The sequence below is a fragment of the Perognathus longimembris genome, chromosome 1 (assembly GCF_023159225.1).
Source record: "Perognathus longimembris pacificus isolate PPM17 chromosome 1, ASM2315922v1, whole genome shotgun sequence".
Lineage (NCBI taxonomy): Eukaryota > Metazoa > Chordata > Mammalia > Rodentia > Heteromyidae > Perognathus > Perognathus longimembris.
Genome location: NC_063161.1, coordinates 63087445 through 63106033, shown reverse-complemented (window position 1 = coordinate 63106033; position 18589 = coordinate 63087445). Strand labels below are relative to the sequence as shown.

Genomic DNA, 18589 nt, shown 5'->3' with positions numbered 1-18589 from the left:
TTTTTTTGCCCTCGTCATGGCGGGCGGGTCCTGGGGTTTGAACTCTGGAACCTGGGCATTGTCCCTGAGCTCTTTTTGCTCAAGGTTAGCATTCTACCACTTGGACCACACTGCCACTTCTCACAGTTCCCTTTCTTGGACAAGTTTAATGGATTATTAAATGAGTGATTTATATTTTAGCCTTATCCATAGAAATAAATGAAAAGAAGTGAAAGGTGATTTATGTCAAACTTACTATAATAAGAGAATCAGCTACTTCTACCTGTGTTTGGCAAAAGACCAAGTTATGAAAAGATAGTTTCATACTAAGATAAAGAGAAGAATTCAGTATAGACAAGCAGGAGATAGGGTAAATAGAAGTGGCACTTCTTATGTAATTCATTCATACAACACATTTGGATTTTTCTGGCCTATTTACTACAGCCAAAAAGTTAGAGTTCTAATTTTGTAAATGGTTTGTGCATTATCCATTGGTATATTAAGCATGTCATATATAAGGATGAAAGCCCAAATGAATCTTTGTATGTGTTTTTTGGGGCATCCTGGGGCTTAAGCACTGTCTGTGAGCTTTTTAGCTCAGGACTAGTGCTGTACCACTTGAGGCACAGCTCCACTTCTGGCTTTTTGCTTTTTGGAGAAGAGAGTCTCATCAACTTTCTGACCTGGGCTGGCTTCAAACCTTGATCCTCAGATCTCAGCCTCCTGAGTGGCTAGGATTATAGACGTGAACCACCAGCACCCAGCTCGGATGAGATTAAAAAAAAAAAAACAACTGTACAGATCTACTATAAAAGACTACACCCAATTCTAATTTATAAATATATTGAACAATTCCAGGTGCTGAGTTCAAGCACCAGCATATACCCAAAAAGAAGGCAAATGTATATTTTCTTTATATTAACATCACTGTTTTTCAAGGGACACTGGACTACTTTGCCATGCTAATTTAATGTCCATCAATTTCAGGGTGTAGGTAGTCATAAATTTGCATTGCTATATCTAATACCTGTCTCTAAATCATCTTTGGCTGGTTACTATTTTAGAATTCTATTTTTCTTCTTGATCACTAATAACCTGTTTAGATCCAATAGCTAACAATACACAAGATTTTTCAAGTTTGGAGTATATACATTTCTTTGAACCTTGTAAAATAGAAGTATAATATAATTTGTAACTTCAGTTATACTTTCACTACAAGGTTCTTAGTTGTAGACAGAATAAAAAACATAATTATTCTGAAAGTTACTATGACCTTCTTACACATACAAAAATCATGTTCTTGGGTAAAATTCTTGGAATTGAAAAGAACATAGAAAAACATTTCACAGAACTCCACTAGATTTTATCACTTATTTTCTTTTACTTCCAGATGAAAATGCATTTCAAAGTGTAATCATTTTAAGTATATGTGTGGGGATGCTGGCTGTATGGGTAGGGGGGGGGGTCCCTGACTGACCCTCCCATCCTCCCGCCCTGGGGACGCATGGCCGGAAGCCACTAGTATGCCTTCCGGGTCCGGAACCGGAAGGAGTAGTTCTGGCTCGGCCGGCCTCCCATCTCAATCTCAGGTCCACATGGATGCATCCAAGATGGCGCCGCCGGAGCCCAGGGGTAGTTCTATTGGGGCATGACATCAGCCTGTGGGGGAAGTCCCAGGGTGCCACCCTTGCTAACCAGCCTGGCTCAGCCAATCGCTAACCTCTAACTAGTCACCCCAAGTCCTTCTCCTTCCTGCCTTCGTCACCATAATAAATTCTTCTGCCCTCCCTCTGGGAGGCTGAGACCAGTACAACACTCAGATCGTCTCCCCGGAACTTTCTTTCCTGCGTTGACCTCGGACACGTGAGGGGGGACGGGTGGGGGCGGTGGGAGGTTTTGGCAACCTCCTCAGCTCAGCGCAGTCCATAAGAACACGCTTTGTTCCTTCTGCGGGTGAGAGGGATAAAGCCGAGTGTTCTTTCATAGTTTGGGATTCAGGCATCCCCCTGGGAGATAGGGGGAAAGGGGTCCTGAGCCCCCAGCATATATGCCCTCACATTTGAAATTCAGTTCATATGCAGAAGCTGGCAGGCTTCTTCTATGAAAATAATTTGACACTTTTCCAAATTAAAGGTGATAAATTAAGGACTATAATATCTGCTGAAAGTTGCATACTTTCATAAGAGAATGATTAAAAATTCTCCTTTATAAAGTAGTTTTAGAGTGCCAATGTGCACAGTTTCCCTATCTTACATGCTGAGAGAATAATGGATTTCTCTTCTCTACTTTTTTTTTTCAATATAAGAGTCTGAGAGACTCAAATGATCTTCATGGTGACTGTACCTAATATTTGTCATGCATCTACTCTGAGAAAGACATTATTCTATGTAATTCATTAATTATTACATTCAATCCAGTAAATAATACATACCATTATTACATAATAATCTTCCTGAAATCTGATGTTCCAAGTACAATCATAAAGTTAAGAGACTTTCAGGTTGTAGAAAGATTTTATATGTGTGTGGGGGAGGGTATTGTAAATATGTAGCATTCCCAAAAGAGTGTCAGGAACCACTACTATTTTTGTAAAACTAATGATATTTATCCTATTTAACAAAACTTGGCTATAAACAACCCACATCAGTTCTGAGCTGTTGTAGTGGCCATACAAGTTTAATTCAAACCTAACAAGCACGTAAGGGTTCTTTATTATGGGTTTCCAAGTTTTTGTATTTCATAGCTGTGCTTTGAAGATTGGTGATCTATATAGTTACATATAGCATCCAGATGAGGAAATTGACATACGAATATATATCAAGGAACTTTCTTAACTCATAGTTTTAATGAGGATAGCTGAGAACCGAACCCAGGAAGCAGCTCCAGAATCACTCAAAGCATATGACCTACCACCATTCCCTGAGGCTGGACAAGATTAATCTCTTCCTCAATACTGCAAGCATATTTTATTCTGTGTTCCTATGGATGCATGCCTTTAATAATATGAAACCTGTTATCCTTCCTAATGTTGAGATAGGAGCTACCTTCATAGCCCAAGTGTTACCTTGAAATAACAAACAGTAAATTCACTCCTAACTGACAGAGTTTAAAACATGTAAGAACTGTTCTTGCAGTTTTGCTTCATGCTTTCTCTTTGGTTATCTAATCCCTTCTGGTTCATTCCTATTTACATGGCTCCTTTCCCGTAACAAGTCTAAATTCTCTCCCAGCAAGGACTATGTTTCATTCATGTTCCTTTAAAAACATAATGATGAGAAATAGAAACCAGAAGGCTGATTTCAATTATCTAGAGTAGAGTGAAATATTTATTTTGGTGATAAAAAAATACCATTCTTCACAGTTTGAAACTATCTTAGTCAGGAAAGTTTGCAAGACTCTTATCTCCAATTAACCACCAAAAATCCAGAAGTGGAGCTGTGGCTCAAGTGGTAGAGTAAAAAAGCCCAGGGGACAGTGCCTTGAATTCAAGCTCTAGGACACACACACACACACACACACACACACACACACACACACACACACCATTCTTCTATTGTTAAACTAACACACTAAGTATTTACTATCTATACTTCATGACAGATTCCTAATACACTTGCTAAGAAATACTTGCAAGGAGCTTAGAGAGAAGAGCATCAGAAAGTTATTCAAAGAACTTTCCAATGCCCATCTTTTTGCACAAATATGAATTAAAGCAATTATCCATGCATGAAAATACATTTTCAAAAGCCAAGGAATAACAAGGTAGTGGTTACAGCAACTGGTTATAAGCATAGACTGAGATAAGATATATTGAGCGCGGGAAGGGCAATTTCTTATTACTCACATTACCTCTCCTCCACAAATGCAATGCTGAGAGATTCTGCACTGCAGGGGGAAGGTGAGCATAGACAATACAGGGCCTAATCCAGGGACAGCTGGCACTAACATATGTACCAGTTGTGCTGGCACCACAAGAACAGCCTCCAGGGTTATTCAGGGAAACCCCAATATAAGTTGGTGCCACACTGGATCCCCTGGCCCCAGATTTCATGGCTCTCCCACATGCCCAGAACCCAGAGGTTCCTCTGTGGATATAGCCTCTAGAACCACCTAGCACCAGGCTGGTCTTCAAAGATCCAGCATCCAAGCCAGTAACCATGCACATAGGTTCCAGGCTGACCTCAGCTTGAAGCTGTGAGCCTCCAGCCACTACAAGTTCCAGACTTACTCAGTGGACAGCCTCTCCATACTTGGGCTCTAAGCAGATCCTTGTGGTCCCAGGAGTGAGACCTCTTTATGCCAACTCAAACTCTGGTCCAGACATGCTGCTAGCCTGCTTGAAGCGAAACAGCAAAGGGCTTGGTAGTGCTAGTTAGTCTGTAACCACCAGAAAGAATGCCTCCTTCTTTCATTGTAATACGATCCCACTGTAAGATGCTTATTAAGAAACTCATTTCAGGGCTGGGGATATAGCCTAGTGGCAAGAGTGCCTGCCTCGGATACATGAGGCCCTAGGTTCGATTCCCCAGCACCACATATGCAGAAAAAAAAACGGCCAGAAGGGGCGCTGTGGCTCAAGTGGCAGAGTGCTAGCCGTGGACCAATAAATATATAAAGAGCATTCCATCCAGCCACAACAAGACAGACACACTTCTCAAGTGCTCACAAATTCTGTCCAGGAGGTATAAATTAGGGCTCCAAACAAGACCAAATCATGATGAAGCAGGACGTGCAATCAGTAACAAGTGAAGAGATTGAATTGATTACCAATGTATTCCCATCACAGGGAAGCCCAGCATCTCAACATTTTACTGGTGGTTTCTACAAGCATTTAAAGAAGAATCAATGCAAATATGTCTAACATTCTTCTAGGAGGGAGCCTAGGGGAAATTCTGAAGCTACAGACTCAGGAATTTATTTTGTTAATAAGATTCCAGTCATGCAGAAATTAAGAGCAGATGAATTGATGAATGAGATGGCATCAAATTAAAATTTTCTACATAAAAAAAAGAGAAAAGTAAAGAAACAGTAACCTGTCAGCCATGTCAGTCTCCCTTCCTAGCCATGGAAGAGCATGATTCTTGCTGATTGGCAAAGCTGTCACCATTTTATTGGTATCAGATTCTGACTTGCACAAGGAATATGCATCATTAAAAAAAGAAAGAAAGAAAAGAAACAATAACCAGAGGCAAGAGAGCACCTATTGGATCATCCAGGTGGGTGGAATTTGATCACTTTAAAAACCAAACACCTTCCTCTGGCTGTGGAGGCAGGAGAGGAAGGTGGAAAGGGGAAGCCAGAGATGTGAAGCACACAAACTTTGACCTGCTGCTGGTGGGTCCAACCCAGCCGAGCATGAGAGGAGAGCTGCAGGCAGTAACCTCAGCAAAGGAACAGAGACCTTAGCTCTGCTTTGGCACTGGACAGAGTTCTGCCAACAGCCTGTGTGAACTCGGAAATAGAATCTACCCTAACACTCCAAAGACATTCACATGAATGTCTGACCTTTGGAACTTCAAGCTGATAAAGTGTACGTGATTTTCAGCCTCTATCTTCATGGCTATGGTGCAATAAAACCTAAACTCACCATATCTATAAATTTCTGAGTTCAGAAGTAAGCAATTTTCCCAATGTAGGCCCACTCCCTTCACAAGGTCTTCAGGCCGAATGCGGCATCCCCAGAAAGCTCATCTTATCCTTTGCTGAAAATAGCAGGGGCTACAACCTAAATTCTAGCTCCACCAAGTTAACTCCTATTCAGTAGGGGGAAAACAATCTAATCATTGTCAGAACACCCTGAGGCCTGGCTGGCCAACCACCTTCACAATATCGGGTTGTTTTTTTTTATTTTTAATTTTTATTCAGTTTAGCTTACTACATATTTTTCACATTTTTTGGTTTGTTTTTGTTGCCAGTCCTGGTGCTTGAACTCAGGGCCTAAGCATTGTCCCTGGCTTCTTTTGGCTCAAGGCTAGCACTCTGCCACTTGAGCCACAGCGCCACTTCCGGCTTTTTCTATATATGTGGTGCTGAGGAATCAAACCCAGGGCTTCATGTATATGAGGTGAACAGTTTAACACTACGCCATATTCCCAGCCCTATTTTTCACATTTTAACCTTCACAAAAATGAAAATTATCATTCTACTCTACATGGATTACAGAGTCTATGAACTTTAACAATAAAACCATTTCTTTCATTAAAAAAAACAGCACCTATTGAATGGGATAAAATCCTCACCAACTATTGATACTCAGAATATAAAAAGAGTTAAAAAAATATTAACAGGGAAAAAATCCCATATTTTTTTGAATTTCTTACTCACTTGCTTTTATATATTTACACTCTTTATTTAATCCTCTAAGTAATCCTCTCTAGGAAGTTGGAACTCTTGTATATCTTGGGAAAACATTTCCATTTACATGGATCATGGGAAACTAGGGAAGGAAATACCTATTGAAAAGATTAACAATAGAACCAGAGGCCTGTTGATCCACCTTACTTAGCCTATTTATGTTCTGATCACTGGACTGGTTAAAATTCCTCTTGTCATTCTGGATTTCAATTTGGCAGTAAAGTTAATTTCACAGGATAAACTGTAACAAGTGTAGCAAGAGAGTAAAATATTTCTCTGTAGAGAAAGATCCATTTGTTGTTAATTAGCTTACAATATGATCTAGTAAATGAAAATGGACATTTGAAAGGATACTTTTTGCTGTGATTTTTTAAAGTTATTTTTCAATTTTTATTGTAAAGGTGATATACAGCAGGGTTACAGTTACATAAGTAATGTAATGAGTATATATTTTTTAAAACAGTGATATCCCTTCCTCATTTTATTCTAATCCTTCCCACTCTAACATAGTGTCTAGTGAGTATCTGTTACATTGGCTCATCCTTTGTCCCAGTGTGTCTTTGTTTCCCCTCCCGCCAATCAGATAAGACTAATATATAAGACAAAAAGTACAGGAATCAAAAGCAGTGACAACAGGAAACAAACCAAAGGGAAAAATATGAAAGAAAAAAATAAGTGCAATCTGTACACACACACACAAAAACCCTCTTGTTTCCACTTCTTGGAGTTCATTTTGATAAGCATCATTTTATATGGTCACATACACATAACTATTGAGCCCTTGTGATCCTCTCCTAAGAATATCCTAGATATATTCTAGTTATTACAAATTCAGGAAACCATAAGACTTTCCAGGTCTATACCCTTTTTCTTTTCTGACCTTTCTACATCATTTGGGTAAGCTGACCATTTATTGGGTGAAAAAAATTCTCAAAAAACCTAGAAAAAATTTTTCCCACTTCTAATGATATATTTTCATGGATGGTAAGGGGGTTTATAGATTTGTCTATTGTAAGAAAATATACTGGGCTGGGAATGTGGCTTAGTGGCAGAGTGCTTGCCTAGCATGCATGAAGACCTGGTTTCAATTCTTCAGTACCACATAAACAGAAAAGGCTGGAAGTGGCATTATGGCTCTCAAGTGGTAGAGTGATAGCCTTGAGCAAAATAAGCTCAGGGACAGAGCTCAAGTCCTGAGTTCAAGCCCCAGGACTGGAAGAAAGAAAGAAAAGAGGGAGGGTGAGGGAGGGAGGGAGAAAAAAATACATTAATATGTTTTCTCCAAAGCTAAAATATGTTTTGAAGACTGTTCATGCAAGAGGAAATAAAACTTTATAATTTAGTTTCTTATGATTAAGTAATCTCATATTTTAGAAGACAACATAGTTACAAGAGATATCATTCATTAGCAATTTTCCAGTTCCAGTTCTGGGGCTTGAACTCAAGGACTAGGCATTGTCTGTGAGCTCAAGGCTAACACTCTACCACTTGAACCAAAGCTCTACTTTTGGGTTTTGGGAGTGCTTAATTGGAGATAGAGTCTCACAGACATTTCTGCTTGGCCCAGCTTTGAACTGTGACCCTCAGATCTTAGCCTCCTGAGCTGAGGATTACAAGCCTGAGCCACCTGAGCCAGCCTTGTTCGCAATTATTACAACTTAGCAGGGACTCATTGATCAATCATTGCAGCTTTCGTAGGGAATTATCTAAGATAAACTAAAACATGCTATCCAAGAAGGATTTTTTAAAAGTTTATTATGTTTAATTTTAATTACAGATACAAAGGAGATTTCATATGACATGTGATATGACCACATGTGTATACAATGTAGAAGAAGGACAGGGGTTTTGTTATTGTTGTTTTTATTTGTTTTTGTGCCGGTCCTGAGGCTTGAACTCAGGGCCTGGGCACTGTTCATGAGCTTCTTTTGCTGAAGACTAGAGTTCTACTACTTAAGCCACAGCTCTACTTCTGACGTTTTTGGTAGTTTATTGGAGAAAAGGGTCTCATGGACTTTCTGACCTGGCTAGCTTCCAACTGCAATCCTCAGATCCCAGTCTCCTGAGTATCTAGAATTTTAGGGGAACCACCAGTGCCTGGCTAAGGATGGGTTTTTATTCGTGTGTGTGTGTGTGTGTGTGTGTGTGTGTGTGTGTGTGTGTGTGTGTGAGTGTGTGCTGGTAATGGGGCTTTTATTCAGTTCCTTGGTATTCTTAGTTGACTTCTTCGCTCAAGGCTATACCACTCTACCACTTGAGCCACAAATTCACTTCCATGTTTTTGCTGGTTAATTGAAGCTAAGAGTCTCATGGACTTACTGCCCAGGTTGGCTTCAAACTGTGATCCTTAGATCTCAGCCTCCTGAGTAGCTGGGATGACAGGTATGATCCACTGGTACTAGCATAGAAGGGGAGCTTTAACAGGGCTGGAAACTGACCTCAACCTGCTTTATTGTTGGACATTTCCTCTCAGAGAAGAATGAGAGTCCTGTGCCAAGCAGGTGGTATTCTTTCATAAAGGTTCATACTCATGAATGGATCGGTACCCCTTGAGCTTATTGGTGCTATGACTTCCATCTTACCTTTCACTAACAGACAAGGTAGCAGGAAGGCCCTCCACTTACTGGTATCTTTCCATTGCACTTCCCAGCCCTATAAAGCATGAGAAATATACCTTTTCTTTATAAACTAATCTATTTGTGAAATCCTGTTAAAAATACACACAAAATGGACCAAGACAAAGAGTGCTCATATGGTTCATGGCTATATTTTCTGCAGTTCTCAGGTAATTATTCTTTAATTAAAAGGACTATGTGTTCCCTTATACACATTAGCAATGTTCAAGTAGCAACATTCAGTTTGTTGGCAAATATGCTTCCTTGTCTATTCGTTACTCCTGCCATTTAGTAAAGAGAGTAGAAAGTTCTAAGCCTGTATCAATAGCTCATGCCTTTTACCCTAGCTACTCGGGAGGCTGAGGTCTGAGGATCACGGTTCAAAGTCAGCTCAGGAAGGAATGTCCATGACACTCTTATCGCCAATTAACACCCAAATTCCAGAAGTGGAGCTGTGACTCAAGTGGTAGAGAGAGCATGCGTGCACACGCACGCCCACACGTGTGCGTGTGGGCACACACACACACACACACACACACACACACACATACACATACAGAAGGTAGAATTTAGAAGCCTCTGGGATAAGGCAGTTTTCTGATATTCAAGGATTTTTTTTAGTTGACAATGCACTTGGGAATATTCCTTCTGAGGTATATAAAATATGAGTTGACTTTCTTCATAGGATAATATTGTATATGGAACACTGCTTACCTCAATCTGGACGGCACAATCTTCTTTGCTGAGTTGTTAATTTTATTTCACTTAGTTATCTAGCTAAAACTTAACAAGGAAGGGTTTATAATTGTGGACTTTATGAAAACAGTAAAGGAAAAATTTAATGGTAACTAAATCAAATTGTTGTACAGTTAACTTGAGTATAATTATATATAACAAACTATATAATTAGTGCATGGGATCTAGTATTAGTGGCTATTTTTTCTTCATTAGAAAGTAGTGAAAGCTTTGTCAAGGAGTAACTAAAGAAAATGTTTCTACTTTGATCCTCTTTTAATTTTTCTTCTTTATTTTATCAACATCCAAGTTTCTCTTTCATTTATGTGTGATTTACCTCGTTCTACTGGTAATATTAGGGTTAGTGGCTTCTTTGAGATTAACAATTAAAAACGTAATTGGTCTCTAAGTTAATATTACTCAGCAGTTTGGTCATACATTTGTTTATTTTGTTTTCTGGTACTGGGATTTAAACGCAGGGCTCTGTGCTTGCTTGATTTACTTGCTCAGCTGCCACTCCACCATCAACTGAATCACGTTTGCTTTCCACATTATAAGGTCCGTCCATGGAAGGCTCCATGTAGATGCCCCCACCTCATTAAGTCTCCACCCAGTTACCTGGGTAACCAGCAGACCTGGAGGCAGTTACCTCCCCTTTCCCTAAGGTCACATCCTAATTCACCTGGCCACACCCCCTGCCCCTGCCCTAGATAAGGCAGGGCTGGGTGGGGGTCGCCCCTTCTTTCCCTTCTCTATGGCCATGCATCATCTCAGCCACAGGCCAACAGTTCGGTAATAAAATTTTCTCTCCTGCCTGAATACCATGTGGCATTCTCCTTTACTGGCTACCTACTTTAAAAACCTAACACACATCCTACAGGGTCAAATTGACCAACAGCTTTCATTGAGAATCCTTATGTTGTCTTCATGCACAATTACTCTGTATTTCAAAACTATTTACCCTCCATTTTTCCTTTCAGAAGATACAGAAAGCTTTTTACAGATAGATAAATAAATAGATCAATAGATAGATGGAATAGATCAATAGATAGATGGATGAATGTAGATAGATCTACTGTGTGTGTGTGTGTGTGTGTGTGTGTGTGTGTGTGTGTGTAGATAGATGTATTACACATATGTAAAACTACTGGATAAAATGTGTATAGAGATGGGTGCTGGTGGCTCATGCCTGTAATCCTAGCTACTCAGGAGGCTAAGATCAAAGGATTGTGGTTCAAGGCCAACCTAGGCAAGAAAGTTCATGATAATCTTAACTCCAATTAATCACCAGAAAACTGGAAGTGGAGCTATGGATAAAAGTGGTAGAGCACTAGCTTTGAGTGAAAAAGCTCAGGGAGTTCAGGCCCAACAAACCACAAACATATATATATATATATATTTAATATATCAGAAAACTTTCCAATATTTTCCTATAGGAATGACTGATCATGAAGCTCATGGTCATATTTAAACTGATATAAACAACCATTATTTTTGATCACTCAGTTTACTTCCTTTTTTTCCTACAGCAAATAACAGTATGATAATTATTTTATAACTAAATATTGGGTGCATATTTAATGATGTCCTAGAAATGGACTGGCTGTTTACAAAGGAAAAAGTACTTTAAAACTTGTATGAACACTGCCATGTTATCACTATAGTACCACTATTTTTAGCACTGCTTTATTGCCTATTTGGGGGTAATTGCAAATGTTTACTAAGTGTGCTGACCACAGTCATGCTGTTTTTCTCTTGGGGCAGGGAGTGGAGGGTGCTGCTGGTGATAAACATTGGTCTTTTGGATTAGCTAGAATGAAATTTATTTTACTCTGGATAGGGGAAGGAATCTGTATTACCAAATTCATCAGTACAGAAGTTACATAGTATCAATGTATCATGTGCTGATTAGGTTGTGTGGTTCTGAGTTCACCTCAAAATGACATTTGACACCTTCTCATGACACTGTTTTCCCAGTTAATGCTAATGTGTGTGCCTTGGCACACATGGCTGTCCCTGTACATTTCACTTCTGTTTTGCTTCTAGAGTGTTCTGTGTGGGGTTTGTCTGTACAATTACATTGTAATTTACATTGAAATTTAATTTGCAATCTAATTCCATCTTAATCCCAGTACAATGATACTTTGAAAACATATTTTAACATCTTTATTTGCATATGCGAAGAAAAACCCATACTGTTTTCTCTACATTTTTCCTTTTCCACCCAACTATTTTCTGCAAATAGAATAAAGTACTAGTACTAGTCACTTCTTTCCTTCCTTCCTTCCTTCCTTCCTTCCTTCCTTCCTTCCTTCCTTCCTTTCTTTCTTTCTTTCTTTCTTTCTTTCTTTCTTTCTTTCTTTCTTTCTTTCTTTCTTTCTTCCTTTCTTTCTTCCTTTCTTTCTTTTTTCCTTCTTTCTCTCTTCCTTCCTTCCTTCCCTCCCTCCCTCTCTCCCTTCCTCTTTCTCTTTCTCCCTTCCCTTCCTCCTTCCCTCTCTCCCTCCCTCTCTCTCTTCCTTCCTTCCTATCTGTCTTTTCTCTTCCTTTCTTTTCTTTTGTCTTTGCCTATTCTGGGGTTAAACTCATGGAATGGGCACTGTCCTTTAACGTTTTTTGTTCAAGACTCGTGCACCACCACTTGAGTCACAACTCCATTTCTACCTCTCTTAGTGGTTAATTTGAGATAAGAGTCTCAGGAACTTTCCTGTCTAGTATGGCTTTGAAATGCAGTCCTCAAATCTCCTCAAATCCTAAGTAGCTAAGATTACAGGTATGAGCCAGTGGCATCTGGCTGTTATTTATTTCTTTGCTGATATGAGTTGTGATCTTAGCTAAGACAAATTTGATATTCAGTTAAGTTTCTTTTCTTTATCAGATGCCTGTAGCTTATACCTCTAATTTAATGTTTTTTAAGGTGGTGTGTGTGTGTATGTGTGTGTGTGTGTGTGTGTGTGTGTGTGTGTGTGTGTGTATACCAGTCCTGGGGCTTAAACTCAGGGCCTAGGCACTGTCCCATAGCTTCTTTTGCTCAAGATTAGCACTCTACCACATGAGCCATAGTTACCTTTTGAGCTTTTTTGATGGTTAATTGGAAATAAGAATCTTACGGACTTTCCTAAGATGGCTTTCAGACCCTAGCCCTCAGACCTCAGCCTCCTGAGATAGGAAAAAAAACACCTCACTAGGTATTTTATTATTTACTTATCCTAGTCATTTCTTAAATAAAAATGGCTCATATGAGAGTTTTGTCTTTTTTACACAAGTCTATATTCACTAAATGGAAAATTTAAATTATTTTTATTACTAATCCTGAGCTATCTTAACTATTAATCTTGAATGATTGAATTCAAAGTTATTATGGTGGCTGGGGATATGGCCTAGTGGCAAGAGTGCTTGCCTCTTATACATGAAGCCCTGGGTTCAATTCCCCAGCACCACATATACAGAAAATGGCCAGAAGAGGAACTGTGGCTCAAGTGGTAGAGTGCTAGCCTTGAGCAAAAAGAAGCCAGGGACAGTGCTTAGGCCCTGAGTCCCAAGACCCAGGACTGGCAAAACAAACAAACAAAAAAACCCCACAAAGTTATTATGGTGAGCTTTAGATTTCCTTAGTGTTGTAGTGTGTGCACGTGTGTGTGTGTGTGTGTGTGTGTATTTGTGCACATAGGCCAGTCCTGAGTCTTGAACTCAGTGCCTAGGAGCTGTTCTAGAGTTCCTTTTGATTAAAATTAGCACTCTACTACTTGAGTCACAGCTCCACTAACAGCTTTTTGGTGACTAACTGGAGATGAGAGTCTTCTGGAATTTACTACTTGGGCTGGCTTCAGACCACCATTCCCAGATCTTGGCCTACTGGATGGCTAGAATTGCAAACTTGAGCTACCAGCATCTGGCTGGTGTACCTTTTATCCAGACGTTTCAAAGTAAAGTGAGGTCTAGAAATCCATCATACAAAAATAGTATGAAGAAAATCCCAGGGTCCACTTTTTTCTCTTAATGAAATAGAGCAATCATTTCCAGGATGCCTTAAGAAATTTTTTTTCTTTGTGCTGGTACTGGGGCTTAAACTGAGAGCCTTGGGCTGTTCCTTAGCTTTTTGATTCAAAGCTGGCACTCTACCATTGAAATACACCTCCTCTTCCAAATCTAGGCATTTTAGATACAATTTCCATTTTTTTAAATTTTTATTGTCGAACTGATATACAGAGTGGTTACAGTTTCATACGTTAGGCATTGGATACATTTCTTGTACTATTTGTTACCTCCTCCCTCATTCCCCCTCCTCCTCCCCTTTCCCTTTCCCCCATGAGTTGTTCAATAGATTTACACTAAACAGTTTTGCAAGTATTGCTTTTGAAATCATTTGTCTTTTTTACCCTGTGTCTCTTGATTTTGTTATTCTCTTTCAGTTTCCTAGTTCTAATACCTGTATACACGGTTTCCAATGCACTCAGATAAGATACAGAGATAGTACAGGTACAACCACAGGAAGGGGATACAAGAGGATCATCAATAATGGAAGCTATGGTTTCACATTGCAAGTTGAAGTAATTACAACAGTGATATAACAGTCATTTCCATAACATGGAGTTCATTTCACTTAGCATCATCTTTTGTGTTCATAAGGGTATAGCTATTGGGCACTTGTGATCCTCTGCTGTGACTAGCATAAACCTGTGCTAATTATTCCCTATGAGGGAGACCAAAGTGTCCATGTTTCTTTGGGTCTGGCTCACTTCACTTAGTATAATTTTTTCCAAGTCCTTCCATTTCCTTACAAATGGGGCAATGCCATTCTTTCTGATAGAGGCATAAAATTCCATTGTGTATATGTACCACGTTTTCCTGATCCATTTGTCTACTGAGGGGCATCTGGGTGGGTTCCAAATTCTAGCTATGACAAATTGTGCTGCTATGAACATTGTTGTGCTGGTGGCTTTAGTGTGTTCTTGTTTGTGGTCTTTTGGGTAAATGCCCAAAAGAGGGGCTGCAGGGTCATAAGGGAGCTCTATGCTTAGCCTTCTGAGGAATCTCCATACTGTTTTCCGGAGTGGCTGAACCAGTTTACATTCCCACCAACAATGAAGTAGGGTTCCCTTTTGGCCACATCCTCTCCAACATTTGTCATTGTTAGTTTTCTTGATAGAGGACATTCTTACTGGGGTAAGATGGAATGTCAATGCTGTTTTGATTTGCATTTCTTTTATGGCCAGTGATGTAGAGCACTTTTTCATATGTCTCTTGGCCATTCTCATTTCCTCATCAGAGAAGTCTCTTTTTAAGTCTTTAGCCCACTTGATGAGGGGGCTATTGGTTCTTTGTGGTTTTGTATTGGAGGAATGTAATTTTTTTAGTTCTGCATATATTTTAGAATGAAGCCCCTGTCCATTGCATGGCCGGTAAAGATCATTTCCCAATCTGTGGGCTTTCTGTTTATCTTGTGAGCTATGTCCTTTGCCATGCAGGAGCTCTGCAGTTTGATGCAGTCCCGTTTGTTCATCCTTTCTTTGATTTGTCCTATTTCTGGGTCTTTGTTAAGGAAGTTCCGTCCTGTGCCAAGGACCCCAAGTGTTCCTCTTACTCCTTCCTTTAGTGTTTTCAGGGTATCTGGTTTAATTTCGAGGTCTTTGATCCATTTGGAATTGATTTTGGTGCAGGGTGATATATAAGGATCTAGTTTCAGTTTGTTGCATGTGTTGAACCAGTTTCACCAGCACCATTTGTTAAAGAGGCTGTCTTTCTTCCGTCCTATTTTTATAGCTCCTTTATGAAAAATTAAGAAGGCATAGTTCTGTGGGTTCATTTCTGGGTCTTCAGTTCTGTTCCATTGGTCTTCAGGCCTGTTCTGGTGCCAATACCAAGCTGTTTTTATTACTATAGCTTTGTAGTACAGCTTGAAGTTGGGTATTGTAATTCCTCCAGCACTGTTCTTTCTGCTTGGAATTGTTTTTGTTATTTTGGGACTTTTATTGTTCCATATAAATTTCTGGATTGCTTCCTCTATTTCATTAAAAAAAATGGTGTTGGGATATTAATGGATATTGCACTGAATTTGTAGATAGCCTTTGGCAATATTGCCATTTTGATTATATTAATCCTCCCAATCCAGGAGCATGGGAGGTTTTTCCATTTCCTTAGTTCTGCCTTAATTTCATTTTTCATGTTTTTAAAGTTCTCATCATAGAGGTCTTTCACTTCTTTGGTTAAGGTTATTCCTAGGTATTTTATGTTTTTTTAGGCTATTGCAAAATGAGTTGCTTTCCTGATTTCAGCCTTGGCGTATGAGTCATTAGCATATAGAAAGGCCATTGATTTTTGAGGGTTTATTTTATATCCTGCAACTTTGCCAAAGTTTTGGATCAGCTCTAGTAGCTTAGGAGTAGAGTCAATGGGGTTCTTTAGGTATAGGATCATGTCATCTGTGAAGAGAGAAAGTTTAACTTCAACTTTTCCTAATTAGATCCCCTTTATATTTGCTTCTTGCCTAATTTCTCTAGCTAGGAATTCTAGTACTATGTTGAAGAGCAGGGGAGAGAGCGGACATCCCTGTCTTGCTCCTGATTTTAGAGGGAATGGCTTTAGTTTTTCACCATTTAGAATTATGCTTGCTGTTGGTTTGTCATAGACTGCTTTTATTATATTCAGGAGTGTTCCCTGGAATCCCAGTGTTTCCAGGGCTTTTAGCATAAATGGATCTTGGATTTTATCGAATGACTTTTCTGCATCTAGAGATATAACCATGTGGTTCTTTAGCTTGCTCCAGTTGATGTGGTGGATTACATTAATTGACTTGCGTATTTTGAACCAACTTTGCATCCGTGGGATGAATCCACTTTGATCTTGGTGTATAATTTTTTTGATGACCTGTTGAAGTTGATTGGCCAGAATTTTGTTGAGAATTTTTGTATCACTGTTCATCAGGGAAATCGATCTGTAGTTCTATTCCCGTGATGTGTCCCTGCCTGGTTTTGGGATGAGGGTTATACTGGCTTCATAGAATGTGTCTGGTAGTGAACTTTCTCTTTCAATTTCATTGAAGAGTTTGAGAAATATTGGTGTGAGTTCTGTTTTGAAGGCCTTGTAGAATTCTGCTGTGAATCTGTCTGGACCTGGGCTTTTCTTGATGGGAGATCACTTATTGCCGTTTCTATTTCAATGCTGGATGCCGGTCTGGTTCAGAAGGTTTAAATCTTCATGGCTGAGTTTGGAGATATCAATTTTTTTCTAGGAAATCATCCATTTCTTCCAGGTTCTCTAATTTGTTGGTGTAAAGGTTTGCAAAATAGTCCCAGGTTTGCTAGGGGTCTGTCTATCTTGTTAATTTTTTTCAAAGAACTCTTTGTTTTGTTGATTCTTTCGATAGTTTTTTTTTGTGTCTCTAATTCATTTAATTCTGATTTGATTTTAATTATTTGCTTCCATCTATTGACCTGGGGTTTGGCTTGTTGTTTTCTTTCGAGGAGATTAAGGTGCTTCCTTAAGTTGTTGAGTTGCTGTTTCTTCAGTTTGTTGATGTAGGCACTCAGAGATATAAATTTCCCTCTGAGTACTGCCTTTGCTGTGTCCCAAAGGAGCTGGTTCTTTGTGTACCCATCTTGGTTGAATTCCATAAACATTTGAATTTCTGTTCTAATTTCTTCAATGACCCACTGATGGTTCAGCAGTGTGTTGTTTAGTCTCCATGTATTATAGAATTTTCTGTGGTGGGTGTTTGAGTTGAGCTCTAATTTTATTCCAATGCGGTCTTAGAGAATACAGGGAATCATTTCAATACTTATGAATTTGTACAGATTTTCTTTGTGGCCTAAGATGTCATCTATTTTGGAGAATGTTCCATGTGCTGCTGAAAAGAATGTGTATTCAGTTGTTGCTGGATGGAATACTCTGTAGATGTCTGTTAAGTCTAGTTGGTCTATGCAGTTGTTTAGTTCTATGGTTTCTTTATTCAGTTTTTGGCGTGTTGATCTGTCCAGAGGTGATAGTGGAGTGTTAAAGTCCCCAACTATCAATATGTTTGGGTCTATGAGTGTTTTTAGAGTCAGTAGTGTTTGTTTGATGAAGTTGGGTGCTCCTGTATTTGGTGTGTAGATATTTAGGATGGTTATATCCTCCTGTAGGAGAGATCTCTTTTTTAGAATGTAGTAACCTTCTTTGTCTCTTCTTACCTTTTTAAATTTGAAGTCAATTTTATCTGATACTAGGATTGCCATGACAGCCTGCTTATGGGGTCCATGTGCTTGATAGATTTGATTCCATCCTTTCATTTTTAGAAGATGTTTATTTTGCTGGATAGATGTGTCTCTTGGAGGCAGCAGAAAGATGGATCTTGATTTTTGATCCAACTTATGAGCCTATGTCATTTGATTGGTGAATTAAGTCCATTAATGTTGAGAGTTGGGATTGAGAAATGATCGTTTGTTCCTTTCATTATATCTATCTTGTTAAAAGCTGTGTCTTCCCATTTCTTGATCTAATATTCTGGTTTTCTATTTAGGGTTAATTTCTCTGTCTGTATTGTGATATTGATTATATTTCCTGTGTAGTACCTCTTTGACAATTTTCTGTAAAGCTTGTTTTGTGGAGATATATTGTTTCAGTTTTTCCTTACTGTGGAAGACTTTTATTTGACCTTTGGCTATGAATGAGAGTATAGCTGGGTACAGTATTCTTGGTTGGTAGTTATTTTTCTTTAGGATTTGGCATACCTCATTCCAGGCTCTCCTTGCTTTCATGGTCTCTGCTGAGAAGTCTGGGGTAATTCTGATTGCTTTTTTTTATGTGATTGTTTTCTTCTCCCTAACAGCTTTAAGGATTCTTTCCTCAGACTCTACTGACCCTGTTTTGATCACAATGTGCCAGTGGGATATCTTATTCTGGTGTGGTCAGTTTGGGGTTCTAATGCTTCT

General features: G+C 39.2%; 1 non-coding gene across 1 annotated transcript; it reads left to right on the top strand.

Annotated features, from left to right (window-relative positions):
* Nucleotides 1-4995: 4995 nt before the first annotated feature.
* Nucleotides 4996-5125, top strand: LOC125341515. Its single transcript, XR_007208997.1, has one exon. It is a non-coding gene; the product is annotated as a small nucleolar RNA SNORA24 (small nucleolar RNA).
* Nucleotides 5126-18589: the final 13464 nt, after the last annotated feature.